This window comes from Nothobranchius furzeri, chromosome 14, assembly GCF_043380555.1.
Source record: "Nothobranchius furzeri strain GRZ-AD chromosome 14, NfurGRZ-RIMD1, whole genome shotgun sequence".
Taxonomy (NCBI): domain Eukaryota; kingdom Metazoa; phylum Chordata; class Actinopteri; order Cyprinodontiformes; family Nothobranchiidae; genus Nothobranchius; species Nothobranchius furzeri.
Window position 1 is genome coordinate 60317810 of NC_091754.1, and position 15485 is coordinate 60333294.

The window sequence follows — 15485 nt, forward strand, 5'->3', positions numbered from 1 at the left end:
AGAAAAAGGACTGGAAGAGCTTCAGGCTCGGTCCAAATTTGAGTCTATTAAGAGCTTGATATTAGGACAACAATTTGGTACGCTGGCTGATGCATGGGAAACAGGTACACAGATTGGGGTAACTCAAGAGTATAAAGACGACAGATGGGGAACTTATCTGTCAGGGACTCTGGACTGGCATACAGGATTGTCTGTTCAGGAGCCCCCAGGGATGCGTAAGCGTGTTACATCATACCTGGTTGAGCTGAAGAGTCTTGGACCAGGGGCGGAGCGTAAGTTCATGCCTTATCAGTTAACTTTGATAGAGGTAATAGACCTGTCGGGTCGCGTTTGCAGCTCGGCTGTTAACATAGTGACCACCCGGAGAGGAGAGGCATATTGGCCTAAGATTTATGGGACTGCTCACACTAGAATGTCTCGTAGAAGGCTGGTCCCCAATCTGACTCTACCTAACTAGAGCAGGGCGCTTTCATTTCTGCTGATTTTTATGCTTCTGTCTTACAGATGTTATCTACGCAGAAGCATAAGAGGGAAAGCAGCAGAAAACGAAAAGTGGTCAGGTATGCAACTCCGGCGGGAGTTGACCCCAAAGTTAAAAAGAGAAATGTAAATATTCCGAAAGGAAAGGATTGGATAATAAAATGGATTAAATGGGCCTTTTTTATCCTTTTCGAATTTAGCCTCATAGGATTAAGTATAGCGATTGCATATGGGGTACATGTATATCTCCGAACGTATCATGTGTCCTCGGTGACATATAACATAACTCACGGAGGACCGCAACAATTAATAGGGAATTGGAATGTATCCAAAATTAAGCTGTTATGGCCCAAAGAAGATTTTAATGAGAATATAACCACCTGCATGATAGCAACACAGATTGGATTCAAGATTTGTAGTGTAACAGGGAACAAAACTGGCTGCCTGCGCTTGCCCTGTGCAGAAAATGGATTTGACCGGATCATGGCTACACCCCCCGTGACATCATTTTCTGCAGCAGAGCAGGAGGAGAAGAATGACACGGAGTGTGGTGAGACCGGCCCATGGGCGGAGTATATGGCAGTCTTAATGGATCAGACAGGATCCACAGAGCTTGATCGATCTTGTCAGATAATATTGAGGAAAAAGAAAATCTTAAATCAAACTTCAGGTGAAGTAGAGTTGTGGGTTTCCAAATATTGCCTTAGAAATAATTTAGAATGGGGACACAACTTTACCACTTTCAAAGTGATAAAGATAGAAAGATGGTGGCCTCGTAGAATCGAATTTGGGTGTTTTCAGACCAAAGACAGTAGTTTAAGTTCCTGGCAAACAGGAAATATTACGCATTGGTATCAAAGATTATCAAGAGGGAGGGAACGAAGAGATGTTTGCCCGACCCCCCCTCCTAACACAACACTAAAATATGATTCCTTGTCCATGATAGGAGAGAGTAACATGTGGCAGAAAGTAAAAGATAATGTGATTAAATGGTTATCAAAAGTACCCCCTGCAATGTCTGATCCCCTGGCTGAGGCAGAGGAAGGTGAAGAGACCGTTCCTCTCTTTCTAGAGCCCGGTATACGGGGTAAGAGATCTACTTCAGACTTAGCTCGACTCTTACGTAAAGGTCATAGTGAATATGCAAACTACACAGGATATCAGAATTATATACTTCCCACTAATAGTACATATTTTAACTGGACATTTTTCTGCCTCCATAATGAGGTAGGCCTTCAGCCTCAAGGATGGGAACTGCATCCAATACGACACACTCTTTATACAGAATGGGTTTATGAGGTTCCTAATTTTAAACACCCAAAAGTAGTGCAATGGATGAAAAAGGATCAATCTGATCCCACTAACTTAAATACAGGATTTCATGCATGGAATGAAGAAACTAGACTCTGTTTAACCAGGAAAGCGAATAATAGCGCTGTATGGCAAGGAGGCGAGCCACTTAGAATAAGGATCGCAGGAGCATATTATCAAAAAGGTACAGCTACTCCTGATAGTATAATTGAGGCAGACTCCATCTTCGAAGCAGTAAATGAAATGATTAGACCAACCCATAAGAAAGATTTTTATCACAGTCCCACATGGGCTAGAAATTACACCTTAATGCTTGAAGGATGTCAGGTGGAAGTCTGTAATAATACTAAAGGGTTAACTAGAAGGATGTGTGGGGTGATTATTTTAATAATCGGTATGATTTTGGCCTGTAAAAACAACAAATGGCAGTTGACAGGAAGAAAGCTGTTAGGAGAAAGGAGAAAGGACCTGGTAGATCCAGATAAGATGGGAAGAGAGGTGTCAAGGTAGAGGGAGTATTAGCCCCCCTTCTTGTTGCTCCTGTTTAAGTGCAGGCCTCTCTGCACCGCGTGTCACTTGCTCCTTAACTGTCAGTCTGTAACTTGAAGTGAACCAATGGCTCATCAAACTCATCCTGAATCTGAGCTGATTGACGCTCTGAATCTGGAGGTATGTCAGGATTTTGTAACTATTTTATCCAGTTTGTCTTTAGGATGTTGTAGACATTTCATAACTGGTATACACTTTTTGTGAGGATTATTGTTGTAAAACTATGCCTGCAGATAGGAATTGTAGTGTGGTTCTTCCTGCAGCTTCTGATGATCTATTTTCTCCTATAATTAAGAAGTGTTTATGCAGTAATGCAGTTACTTATTGCTTCATGGAATGTGTTATATATCTCATGTGGAACATATTTTATGTTCCTTCCAGATGGACTCGATTCGGCAGAATATCATAGAGGGATTAATCCCCTCCGCAGGTCCATCAACTGTTTTCTCTCTGAATGGCGCATACTATTTGTGCACCGTGAATCGCGGGAGGGATGGATTGCCTCAGACTAAGACAATCGGGCTCCAGTGTGAACATGCTACGATGAATAAACGCTGCGTGTCTTGCAGGTTTATTCAGTACATCCAGACCAAATGGAAAAGGGATTCAAGCGGGAGACTGATCAGGAAGACGACATACTAATGTTGTCCTCCCCGGGAGTAGATGCCCTGCTTGAGCAGGCCCACGACGAGGAGCTGACAACGGCGCCCTCATCTGACGTGGCTGAAGAGGTTGTATCAGTAATGACGGCAGCTTCGACATGCGTCCCGTGTCCTGATGTGATACGTGAAATCCCTATGGTCTGTCTAAGTAGTGAGCCAGCAGGCATTCCTTCCCCTGTCCGAATTGCACCTGGGAGAGAAATGAGATGGAGGATTAAATCCCAGAAGGGGTGTTACTTTGTTTGTCAAGGCAAGATTATAGATTGCTTTCAGTTTATGAATATTTTGTCTGTAAAGACTGGATGGTTCGGCCCAGAAGTCTGTAACTCTTTTGGAACCGCACCTTTGTTGGATACGAAAAATCATGTTTTGGTTTTCAGCGCCAGCTTCCCACCTCAAATGATGGGATCGCTTCCGCGTGGAGAGGCTCCGGTGATGGATTTATCTTTATTCTTTGTGGGCGAAGATCCCACAGATGGGAGAAAGCAGTTTAAAGGTTATGTAACAACCCGCAAAGGGACCTTGTGCTTACCCGTAGCTGATGATGGCATTATGATGAGAATGAGGGTTGATGTGGAGGCCACAGTTAGGTGTCTGAGTGTTCAGCCGTTCCTGAGTGAGATGGATGCTAGATTTATGAAAGCTTGCATTGCTGCTCTATCTTTTTATGGTCCTTTGCCTCAGTACGTCCTCATGGGGGATGTTGCAAGCCCGAGCAGCCGGTCAAGGCTTAGAAACAGTGGTCAGGGACAAGGGTCACACAAGGGTCAAGAGGACAGGAGTTCAGGACTTGCTGGTGAGGACAGAACTAGGCAAAGGGTCAAAAGACAAGCTGTCTTCTCTAGATCCACCCATGGACACACCCCTGGGCCCGCCCCTAACTCCACCTCTGGCGGGAAAAGAAGGAATGGCATGGAGTGAGGAGAAGCCCAGCTGGACCCAGGAGCTCTCAGGAATGCTGAAAGAAGATCTACAATTTGCTACCAATATGAAGATTTATGACCTGTGCTCTCATTCCAGGAGTGCAGCATGTAACTTTTGTGCCCTCATGTGAATACTGCATGTAGTGAAATGATACTAAATGTCTTATGTAGAGCTAAAAAAAGTGTATCTGGTAGATGACCCCTTGACCTAAACTGTCAGGAGAGAATGACTTGTGACTCTTGCATTGTTTAGAGCAGTCTCAGAAATGATATAAAAGGATGCAGCTCAGATCGAGCGGAGGTCTGGTTCTTCTAGAGAGGGCTTCAGGCTTCGTTCTTGGGGAGATTCTGAGAAGACGAGAGCTGGTGTAAACTGACTCTTATTTAATCATTTTGAACTAATTCCTCCGTGGGGGATAGTAGTTGTTTTTTACTTTACCCATTTTTGTATTTTGATTTTGTAATAAACCTTTTTTTGAAAAAGAAACATAAGCCTGATTCTTTCAGGTTTTCTCTAAAGCTTCACGTTTGGAGCCCTGACCATAATTGCACAGAGGTAAGCATGTCGAAGATCGGTCTCTGAATTATCAGGACTTACTTTACAGTTTATAACAGAATAATATAAAGAAACCTTAAGATAAGGGAAGTTTTAACTTCTCTCCCCTTGCGAGTAACGAGTTGTCTTAAGGGTGATAAAAGCAAAATATTCGAGGTTATTTTGGCTCTGATTGCAGGTTGAAAAAGTCTCTAATCAGCTGGAAGGTTGGATTAATAAATAAATTGATAAACTTATGTTAGCCTGATCAACTAGCATAAATCATTTTATAGTTACCAACCTCCCACATAAGCTGTTAGGGGCGCAATTAATTCCGGGTAGCCCAAACAATTGCTGAGAGGCTTGGCTTGCCTCCAGACTTCTCTCTAGTATCTTAACCAAAAGGTAACGAGTTTAAAAGAAGTGTAGCACTCTGAGGCTGGCTATTCGTGCAAGTCATTTCACCTTTAAAATAAAAGACAAGATTCTAATTAGATAGTCCAAACCCGGATCTGGTATGATTATACTCGTCGATACACCCCCGAACCCTGATGGATGCACCGTCTCATAAGTTCTAACGGAACTGGGTTTTAAAGGAACCGGTAAATGGGACGGGCACGCGACAAGATGACTGTCAGAAGAATGGCACTTGACCTCTCTGATGTTACGAGACAGTTTCGGGACCACTGTTTATTTAAGAACTACTAGTTTCACTTTTCAACCAACTCTTTTAGTTTAGATTTGTTACAGGTAATGTGGTGTTTGAGGTCCCCTGGAACAATTGTTGAGTAGATGGCTATCAGACCAACAAGATTATTGGCTTCTGATTTTAAGTCAACAGAATCATTTATGAAAGTCTTGTATTGATGGCCAGTATGGGGATCGAACCCATGACCTTGGCGTTATTAGCACCACGCTCTAACCAGCTGAGCTAACCGGCCACATTGGTTGCTTCAATTCATATGTGAAGAAAAGTAACTAATTTCCATTGATATTCAGTCTTTCAGCACTTTAGGATTTGAAAAGATTATGATATTCATAAGTTTTGGTCAATGTTGAAACTCGTTTATGTCCGAGAGTCCCCTTTAAAGATTTTCAGTTTCTGTCGAGGGATAAAATGCGAGACTGGACTGCTAACAGCTCATAGCAGTAAAAGGAATGTCAGAAGAATGCCACTTGACCTCTCTGATGCTAAGAGACAGTTTTGGCACCACTGTTTATTTAAGAACTACGTTTCTTTTTTCAAACATCTCTTTTAGTTTAGATTTGTTTCAGGTAGATGTGGTGTTTGCGGTCCCCTGGAACATTGGTATAGTAGATGGCTATCAGACTAACAATTTTCTCAGCTTCTCATTGTTAGTCAACAGAATTATTTATCAAAGTCTTGTATTGATGGCCAGTATGGGGATCGAACCCAGGACCTTGGCGTTATTAGCACCACGCTCTAATCAGCTGAGCTAACCGGCCACATTGGTTGCTTCAATTCATATGTGAAAAAAAGTAACAAATTTCCATTGAATGTCAGTGATCACTTTAGTACTTGCCAAGATTATGATATTCATAGGTTTTGGTCAATGTTAAACTCGTTTATGTCTGAGAATCTCCTTGAAAGAGTTTCAGATTCTGTTGAGGGATAAAATGCAATACTGGACTGCTAACAGCTCATAGCAGTAAAAGCAATGTCAGAAGAATGGCACTTGACCTCTCTGATGCTACGAGACAGTTTTGGGACCACTGTTTATTTAAGAACTACTAGTTTCACTTTTCAACCAACTCTTTTAGTTTAGATTTGTTTCAGGTAGATGTGGTGTTTGAGGTCCCCTGGAAGAATTGTTGAGTAGATAGCTATCAGACCAACAAGGTTATTGGCTTCTGATTTTTAGTCAACAGAATCATTTATCAAAGTCTTGTATTGATGGCCAGTATGGGGATCGAACCCATGACCTTGGCGTTATTAGCACCACGCACTAACCAGCTGAGCTAACCGGCCACATTGGTTGCTTCAATTCATATGTGAAAAAAAGTAACTAATTTCCATTGATATTCAGTCTTTCAGCACTTTAGGATTTGAAAAGATTATGATATTCATAAGTTTTGGTCAATGTTGAAACTCGTTTATATCTGAGAGTCTCCTTGAAAGAGTTTCAGTTTCTGTCGAGGGATAAAATGCAATACTGGACTGCTAACAGCTCATAGCAGTAAAAGGAATCTCAGAAGAAGGACATTTGACCTCTCTGATGCTAAGAGACAGTTTTGGGATCACTGTCTATTTAAGAACTAAGTTTGCACATTTCAAACATCTCTTTTAGTTTAGATTTGTTTCAGGTAGATGTGGTATTTGCGGAACTCTGGAACATTTGTTGAGTAAATGGCTATCAGACTAAAACAATTCTTGGCTTCTGATTTTTAATCAACAGAATCATTTGTCAAAGTCTTTTATTGATGGCCAGTATGCGGATCGAACCCATGACCTTGGCGTTATTAGCACCACGCTCTAACCAGCTGAGCTAACCGGCCACATTTGTTGAATCAATTCATATGTGAAAAAAAGTAACGAATTTCCAATGCATGTCAGTGATCACTTTAGTATTTGCAAAGATTATGATATTCATAGGTTTTGGTCAATGTTAAACTCGTTTATGTCTGAGAATCTCCTTGAAAGAGTTTCAGATTCTGTTGAGGGATAAAATGCAATACTGGACTGCTAACAGCTCATAGCAGTAAGATGAATGTCACTTGAGCTCTCTGATGCTACAAGACAGTTTTGGGACCACTGTTTATTTAAGAACTACTAGTTTCACATTTCAAACATCTCTTTTAGTTTAGATTTGTTTCAGGTAGATGTGGTATTTGCGGTACTCTGGAACATTTGTTGAGTAGATGGCTATTAGACTAACACATTTCTTGGCTTCTGATTTTTAGTCAACAGAATCATTTGTCAAAGTCTTGTATTGATGGCCAGTATGGGGATCTAACCCATGACCTTGGTGTTATTAGCACCACGCTCTAACCAGCTGAGCTAACCGGCCACATTGGTTGCTTCAATTCATATGTGAAAAAAAGTAACTAATTTCCATTGAATGTCAGTGATCACTTTAGTATTTGCAAAGATTATGATATTCATAGGTTTTGGTCAATGTTAAACTAGTTTATGTCTGAGAATCTCCTTGAAAGAGTTTCAGATTCTGTTGAGGGATAAAATGCAATACTGGACTGCTAACAGCTCATAGCAGTAAGATGACTGTCAGAAGAATGGCACTTGACCTCTCTGATGTTACGAGACAGTTTCGGGACCACTGTTTATTTAAGAACTACTAGTTTCACTTTTCAACCAACTCTTTTAGTTTAGATTTGTTACAGGTAATGTGGTGTTTGAGGTCCCCTGGAACAATTGTTGAGTAGATGGCTATCAGACCAACAAGATTATTGGCTTCTGATTTTAAGTCAACAGAATCATTTATGAAAGTCTTGTATTGATGGCCAGTATGGGGATCGAACCCATGACCTTGGCGATATTAGCACCACGCTCTAACCAGCTGAGCTAACCGGCCACATTGGTTGCTTCAATTCATATGTGAAGAAAAGTAACTAATTTCCATTGATATTCAGTCTTTCAGCACTTTAGGATTTGAAAAGATTATGATATTCATAAGTTTTGGTCAATGTTGAAACTCGTTTATGTCCGAGAGTCCCCTTTAAAGATTTTCAGTTTCTGTCGAGGGATAAAATGCGAGACTGGACTGCTAACAGCTCATAGCAGTAAAAGGAATGTCAGAAGAATGCCACTTGACCTCTCTGATGCTAAGAGACAGTTTTGGCACCACTGTTTATTTAAGAACTACGTTTCTTTTTTCAAACATCTCTTTAAGTTTAGATTTGTTTCAGGTAGATGTGGTGTTTGTGGTCCCCTGGAACATTGGCTTAGTAGATGGCTATCAGACTAACAATGTTCTCAGCTTCTCATTGTTAGTCAACAGAATTATTTATCAAAGTCTTGTATTGATGGCCAGTATGGGGATCGAACCCAGGACCTTGGCGTTATTAGCACCACGCTCTAATCAGCTGAGCTAACCGGCCACATTGGTTGCTTCAATCCATATGTGAAAAAAAGTAACAAATTTCCATTGAATGTCAGTGATCACTTTAGTACTTGCCAAGATTATGATATTCATAGGTTTTGGTCAATGTTAAACTCGTTTATGTCTGAGAATCTCCTTGAAAGAGTTTCAGATTCTGTTGAGGGATAAAATGCAATACTGGACTGCTAACAGCTCATAGCAGTAAAATGAAGGTCAGAAGAATGGCACTTGAGCTCTCTGATGCTACGAGACAGTTTTGGGACCACTGTTTATTTAAGAACTACTAGTTTCACTTTTCAACCAACTCTTTTAGTTTAGATTTGTTTCGGGTAGATGTGGTGTTTGCGGTCCCCTGGAAGAATTGTTGAGTAGATGGCTATCAGACCAACAAGATTATTGGCTTCTGATTTTTAGTCATCAGAATCATTTATCAAAGTCTTGTATTGATGGCCAGTATGGGGATCGAACCCATGACCTTGGCGTTATTAGCACCACGCTCTAACCAGCTGAGCTAACCGGCCACATTGGTTGCTTCAATTCATATGTGAAAAAAAGTAACTAATTTCCATTGATATTCAGTCTTTCAGCACTTTAGGATTTGAAAAGATTATGATATTCATAAGTTTTGGTCAATGTTGAAACTCGTTTATATCTGAGAGTCTCCTTGAAAGAGTTTCAGTTTCTGTCGAGGGATAAAATGCAATACTGGACTGCTAACAGCTCATAGCAGTAAAAGGAATCTCAGAAGAAGGACATTTGACCTCTCTGATGCTAAGAGACAGTTATGGGATCACTGTCTATTTAAGAACTAAGTTTGCACATTTCAAACATCTCTTTTAGTTTAGATTTGTTTCAGGTAGATGTGGTATTTGCGGAACTCTGGAACATTAGTTGAGTAGATGGCTATCAGAGTAACACAATTCTTGGCTTATGATTTTTAATCTACAGAATCATTTGTCAAAGTCTTGTATTGATGGCCAGTATGGGGATCGAACCCATGACCTTGGCGTTATTAGCACCACGCTCTAACCAGCTGAGCTAACCGGCCACATTCGTTGAATCAATTCATATGTGAAAAAAAGTAACGAATTTCCAATGAATGTCAGTGATCACTTTAGTATTTGCAAAGATTATGATATTCATAGGTTTTGGTCAATGTTAAACTCGTTTATGTCTGAGAATCTCCTTGAAAGAGTTTCTGATTCTGTTGAGGGATAAAATGCAATACTGGACTGCTTACAGCTCATAGCAGTAAAAGGAATCTCAGAAGAAGGACATTTGACCTCTCTGATGCTAAGAGACAGTTATGGGATCACTGTCTATTTAAGAACTACTAGTTTCACTTTTCAACCAACTCTTTTAGTTTAGATTTGTTTCAGGTAGATGTGGTGTTTGAGGTCCCCTGGAAGAATTGTTGAGTAGATAGCTATCAGACCAACGAGGTTATTGGCTTCTGATTTTTAGTCAACAGAATCATTTATCAAAGTCTTGTATTGATGGCCAGTATGGGGATCGAACCCATGACCTTGGCGTTATTAGCACCACGCACTGACCAGCTGAGCTAACCGGCCACATTGGTTGCTTCAATTCATATGTGAAAAAAAGTAACTAATTTCCATTGATATTCAGTCTTTCAGCACTTTAGGATTTGAAAAGATTATGATATTCATAAGTTTTGGTCAATGTTGAAACTCGTTTATATCTGAGAGTCTCCTTGAAAGAGTTTCAGTTTCTGTCGAGGGATAAAATGCAATACTGGACTGCTAACAGCTCATAGCAGTAAAAGGAATCTCAGAAGAAGGACATTTGACCTCTCTGATGCTAAGAGACAGTTTTGGGATCACTGTCTATTTAAGAACTAAGTTTGCACATTTCAAACATCTCTTTTAGTTTAGATTTGTTTCAGGTAGATGTGGTATTTGCGGAACTCTGGAACATTTGTTGAGTAAATGGCTATCAGACTAAAAAAATTCTTGGCTTCTGATTTTTAATCAACAGAATCATTTGTCAAAGTCTTTTATTGATGGCCAGTATGGGGATCGAACCCATGACCTTGGCGTTATTAGCACCACGCTTTAACCAGCTGAGCTAACCGGCCACATTGGTTGCTTCAATTCATATGTGAAGAAAAGTAACTAATTTCCATTGATATTCAGTCTTTCAGCACTTTAGGATTTGAAAAGATTATGATATTCATAAGTTTTGGTCAATGTTGAAACTCGTTTATGTCCGAGAGTCCCCTTTAAAGATTTTCAGTTTCTGTCGAGGGATAAAATGCGAGACTGGACTGCTAACAGCTCATAGCAGTAAAAGGAATGTCAGAAGAATGCCACTTGACCTCTCTGATGCTAAGAGACAGTTTTGGCACCACTGTTTATTTAAGAACTACGTTTCTTTTTTCAAACATCTCTTTTAGTTTAGATTTGTTTCAGGTCGATGTGGTGTTTGCGGTCCCCTGGAACATTGGTATAGTAGATGGCTATAAGACTAACAATTTTCTCAGCTTCTGATTTTTAGTCAACAAATTTATTTATCAAAGTCTTGTATTGATGGCCAGTATGGGGATCGAACCCATGACCTTGGCGTTATTAGCACCACGCTCTAACCAGCTGAGCTAACCGGCCACATTGGTTGCTTCAATTCATATGTGAAAAAAAGTAACTAATTTCCATTGATATTCAGTCTTTCAGCACTTTAGGATTTGAAAACATTATGATATTCATAAGTTTTGGTCAATGTTGAAACTCGTTTATGTCTGAGAATCTCCTTGAAAGAGTTTCAGTTTCTGTCGATGGATAAAATGCAAGACTGGACTGCTAACAGCTCATAGCAGTAAAAGTAGTGTCAGAAGAATGCCACTTGACCTCTCTGATGCTAAGAGACAGTTTTGGCACCACTGTTTATTTAAGAACAACGTTTCTTTTTTCAAACATCTCTTTTAGTTTCGATTTGTTTCAGGTAGATGTGGTATTTGCGGTCCCCTAGAACATTTGTTGAGTAGATGGCTATCAGACAAACAATTTCCTCAGCTTCTGATTGTTAGTCAACAGAATCATTTATCAAAGTCTTGTATTGATGGCCAGTATGGGGATCGAACCCATGACCTTGGCGTTATTAGCACCACGCTCTAACCAGCTGAGCTAACCGGCCACATTGATTGCTTCAATTCATATGTGAAAAAAAGTAACAAATTTCCATTGAATGTCAGTGATCACTTTAGTATTTGCAAAGATTATGATATTCATAGGTTTTGGTCAATGTTAAACTCGTTTATGTCTGAGAATCTCCTTGAAAGAGTTTCAGATTCTGTTGAGGGATAAAATGCAATACTGGACTGCTAACAGCTCATAGCAGTAAAATGAATGTCAGAAGATTGGCACTTGCCCTCTCTGATGCTACGAGACAGTTTTGGGACCACTGTGTATTTAAGAACTACTAGTTTCACTTTTCAACCAACTCTTAGTTTAGATTTGTTTCAGGTAGATGTGGTGTTTGCGGTCCCCTGGAACAATTGTTGAGTAGATGGCAATCAGACCAACAAGATTATTGGCTTCTGATTTTTAGTCAACAGAATCATTTATCAAAGTAGTGTAATGATGGCCAGTATGGGGATCGAACCCATGACCTTGGCATTATTAGCACCACGCTCTAACCAGCTGAGCTAACCGACCACATTGGTTGCTTCAATTCATATGTGAAAAAAAGTAACTAATTTCCAATGAATGTCAGTGATCACTTTAGTATTTGCAAAGATTATGATATTCATAGGTTTTGGTCAATGTTAAACTCATTTATGTCTGAGAATCTCTTTGAAAGAGTTTCAGATTCTGTTGAGGGATAAAATGCAATACTGGACTGCTAACAGCTCATAGCAGTAAAATGAATGTCAGAAGAATGGCACTTGACCTCTCTGATGTTACGAGACAGTTTTGGGACCACTGTTTATTTAAGAACTACTAGTTTCACTTTTCAACCAACTCTTTTAGTTTAGATTTGTTTCAGGTAGATGTGGTGTTTGCAGTCCCCTGGAACAATTGTTGAGTAGATGGCTATCAGACCAACAAGATTATTGGCTTCTGATTTTTAGTCAACAGAATCATTTATCAAAATCTTGTATTGATGGCCAGTATGGGGATCGAAGCCATGACCTTGACGTTATTAGCACCACGCTCTAACCAGCTGAGCTAACCAGCCACATTGGTTGCATCAATTCATATGTGAAAAAAAGTAACTAATTTCCATTGATATTCAGTCTTTCAGCACTTTAGGATTTGAAAAGATTATGATATTCATTAGTTTTGGTCAATGTTGAAACTCATTTATGTCTGAGAGTCTCCTTGAAAGAGTTTCAGTTTCTGTAGAGGGATAAAATGCAATACTGGACTGCTAACAGCTCATAGCAGTAAAAGGAATCTCAGAAGAAGGACATTTGACCTCTCTGATGCTAAGAGACAGGTTTGGGATCACTGTCTATTTAAGAACTAAGTTTGCACATTTCAAACATCTCTTTTAGTTTAGATTTGTTTCAGGTAGATGTGGTATTTGCGGTACTCCAGAACATTTGTTAAGTAGATAGCTATCAGACTAACACATTTCTTGGCTTCTGATTTTTAGTCAACAGAATCATTTATCAAAGTCTTGTATTGATGGCCAGTATGGGGATCGAACCCATTACCTTGGCGTTATTAGCATCACGCTCTAACCAGCTGAGCTAACCGGCCACATTGGTTGAATCAATTCATATGTGAAAAAAAGTAACTAATTTCCAATGAATGTCAGTGAACACTTTAGTATTTGCAAAGATTATGATATTCATAGGTTTTGGTCAATGTTAAACTCGTTTATGTCTGACAATCTCCTTGAAAGAGTTTCAGATTCTGTTGAGGGATAAAATGCAATACTGGACTGCTAACAGCTCATAGCAGTAAGATTAATGTCACTTGAGCTCTCTGATGCTACAAGACAGTTTTGGGACCACTGTTTATTTAAGAACTACTAGCTTCACTTTTCAACCATCTCTTCTAGTTTAGATTTGTTTCAGGTAGATATGGTATTTGCGGTACTCTGGAACATTTGTTGAGTAGATGGCTATCAGACTAACACATTTCTTGGCGGTATTCTGGAACATTTGTTGAGTAGATGGCTATCAGACTAACACATTTCTTGGCTTCTGATTTTTTGTTAACAGAATCATTTGTCAAAGTCTTGTATTGATGATCAGTATAGGGATCGAACCCATGACCTTGGCGTTAATAGCACCACACTCTAACCAGCTGAGCTAACCAGCCACATTTGTTGCATCAATTCATATGTGAAAAAAAGTAACTAATTTCCATTGATATTCAGTCTTTCAGCACTTTAGGATTTGAAAAGATTATGATATTCATAAGTTTTGGTCAATGTTGAAACTCATGTATGTCTGAGAGTCTCCTTGAAAGAGTTTCAGTTTCTGTCGAGGGATAAAATGCAATACTGGACTGCTAACAGCAGTAAGATGAATGGGACTTGAGCTATCTGATGCTACGAGACAGTTTTGGGACCACTGTTTATTTAAGAACTATTAGTTTCACTCTTCAACCAACTCTTTTAGTTTAGATTTGTTTCAGGTAGATATGGTAGTTGCGGTACTTTGGAACAATTGTTGAGTAGATGGCTAGCAGACTAACACATTTCTTGGCTTCTGATTTTTAGTCAACAGAATCATTTGTCAAAGTCTTGTATTGATGGCCAGTATGGGGATCGAACCCATGACCTTGGCATTATTAGCACCACGCTTTAACCAGCTGAGCTAACCGGCCACATAGATTGCTTCAATTCATATGTGAAAGAAGTAACTAATTTCCAATGAATGTCAGTGATCACTTTAGTATTTGCAAAGATTACGATATTCAAAGGGTTTGGTCAATGTTAAACTCGTTTATGTCTGAGAATCTCCTTGAAAGAGTTTCAGATTCTGTTGAGGGATAAAATGCAATACTGGACTGCTAACAGCTCATAGCAGTAAAATGAATGTCAGAAGAATGGCACTTGACCTCTCTGATGCTACGAGACAGTTTTGGGACCACTGTTTATTTAAGAACTACTAGTTTCACTTTTCAACCAACTCTTTTAGTTTAGATTTAATTCAAGTAGATGTGGTGTTGGCGGTCCCCTGGAACAATTGTTGAGTAGATGGCTGTCAGACCAACAAGATTATTGGCTTATGATTTTTAGACAACAGAATCATTCATCAAAGTCTTGTATTGATGGACAGTATGGGGATCGAACCCATGACCTTGGCGATATTAGCACCACGCTCTAACCAGCTGAGCTAACCAGCCACATTCGTTGCTTCAATTCATATGTGAAAAAAAGTAACTAATTTCCATTGATATTCAGTCTTTCAGCACTTTAGGATTTGAAAAGATTATGATATTCATAAGTTTTGGTCAATGTTGAAACTCGTTTATGTCTGAGTCTCCTTGAAAGTGTTTCAGTTTCTGTCGAGGGATAAAGTGCAATACTGGACTGCTAACAGCTCATAGCAGTAAAAGGAATCTCAGAAGAAGGACATTTAACCTCTCTGATGCTAAGAGACAGTTTTGGGATCACTTTCTATTTAAGAAGTAAGTTTACACATTTCAAACATCTCTTTTAGTTTAGATTTGTTTCAGGTAGATGTGGTATTTGCGGTCCCCTGGAACATTTGTTGAGTAGATGGCTATCAGACCAACAAAATTGTAGGCTTCTGCTTTTTAGTCAACAGAATCGTTTCGTAAAGTCTTGTATTGATGGCCCGTATGGGGATCGAACCCATGACCTTGGCGTTATTAGCACCACGCTCTAACCAGCTGAGCTAACCGGCCACATTTGTTGCTTCAATTCATATGTGTAAAAAAGTAACTAATTTCCATTGATATTCAGTCTTTCAGCACTTTAGGATTTGAAAAGATTATGATATTCATAA

At 39.6% G+C, this 15485-nt stretch overlaps 1 protein-coding gene and 11 non-coding genes across 14 annotated transcripts in view; 1 reads left to right on the top strand and 11 right to left on the bottom strand.

Annotated features, from left to right (window-relative positions):
- prox3 (prospero homeobox 3) overlaps nt 1-15485 on the top strand; it is a 177811-nt gene that overhangs the window by 96655 nt on the left and 65671 nt on the right. The gene's annotated exons all lie outside the window — the stretch shown is intronic.
- trnai-aau (transfer RNA isoleucine (anticodon AAU)) lies at nt 5328-5401 on the bottom strand. Its single transcript has one exon. It is a non-coding gene; the product is annotated as a tRNA-Ile (tRNA).
- On the bottom strand, nt 7938-8011 carry trnai-aau (transfer RNA isoleucine (anticodon AAU)). Its single transcript has one exon. It is a non-coding gene; the product is annotated as a tRNA-Ile (tRNA).
- Nucleotides 8987-9060, bottom strand: trnai-aau (transfer RNA isoleucine (anticodon AAU)). Its single transcript has one exon. It is a non-coding gene; the product is annotated as a tRNA-Ile (tRNA).
- On the bottom strand, nt 9514-9587 carry trnai-aau (transfer RNA isoleucine (anticodon AAU)). The gene has a single exon. It is a non-coding gene; the product is annotated as a tRNA-Ile (tRNA).
- Nucleotides 10564-10637, bottom strand: trnai-aau (transfer RNA isoleucine (anticodon AAU)). Its single transcript has one exon. It is a non-coding gene; the product is annotated as a tRNA-Ile (tRNA).
- On the bottom strand, nt 11090-11163 carry trnai-aau (transfer RNA isoleucine (anticodon AAU)). The gene has a single exon. It is a non-coding gene; the product is annotated as a tRNA-Ile (tRNA).
- On the bottom strand, nt 11616-11689 carry trnai-aau (transfer RNA isoleucine (anticodon AAU)). The gene has a single exon. It is a non-coding gene; the product is annotated as a tRNA-Ile (tRNA).
- On the bottom strand, nt 12137-12210 carry trnai-aau (transfer RNA isoleucine (anticodon AAU)). Its single transcript has one exon. It is a non-coding gene; the product is annotated as a tRNA-Ile (tRNA).
- trnan-auu (transfer RNA asparagine (anticodon AUU)) lies at nt 13754-13827 on the bottom strand. The gene has a single exon. It is a non-coding gene; the product is annotated as a tRNA-Asn (tRNA).
- On the bottom strand, nt 14264-14337 carry trnai-aau (transfer RNA isoleucine (anticodon AAU)). Its single transcript has one exon. It is a non-coding gene; the product is annotated as a tRNA-Ile (tRNA).
- trnai-aau (transfer RNA isoleucine (anticodon AAU)) lies at nt 15311-15384 on the bottom strand. Its single transcript has one exon. It is a non-coding gene; the product is annotated as a tRNA-Ile (tRNA).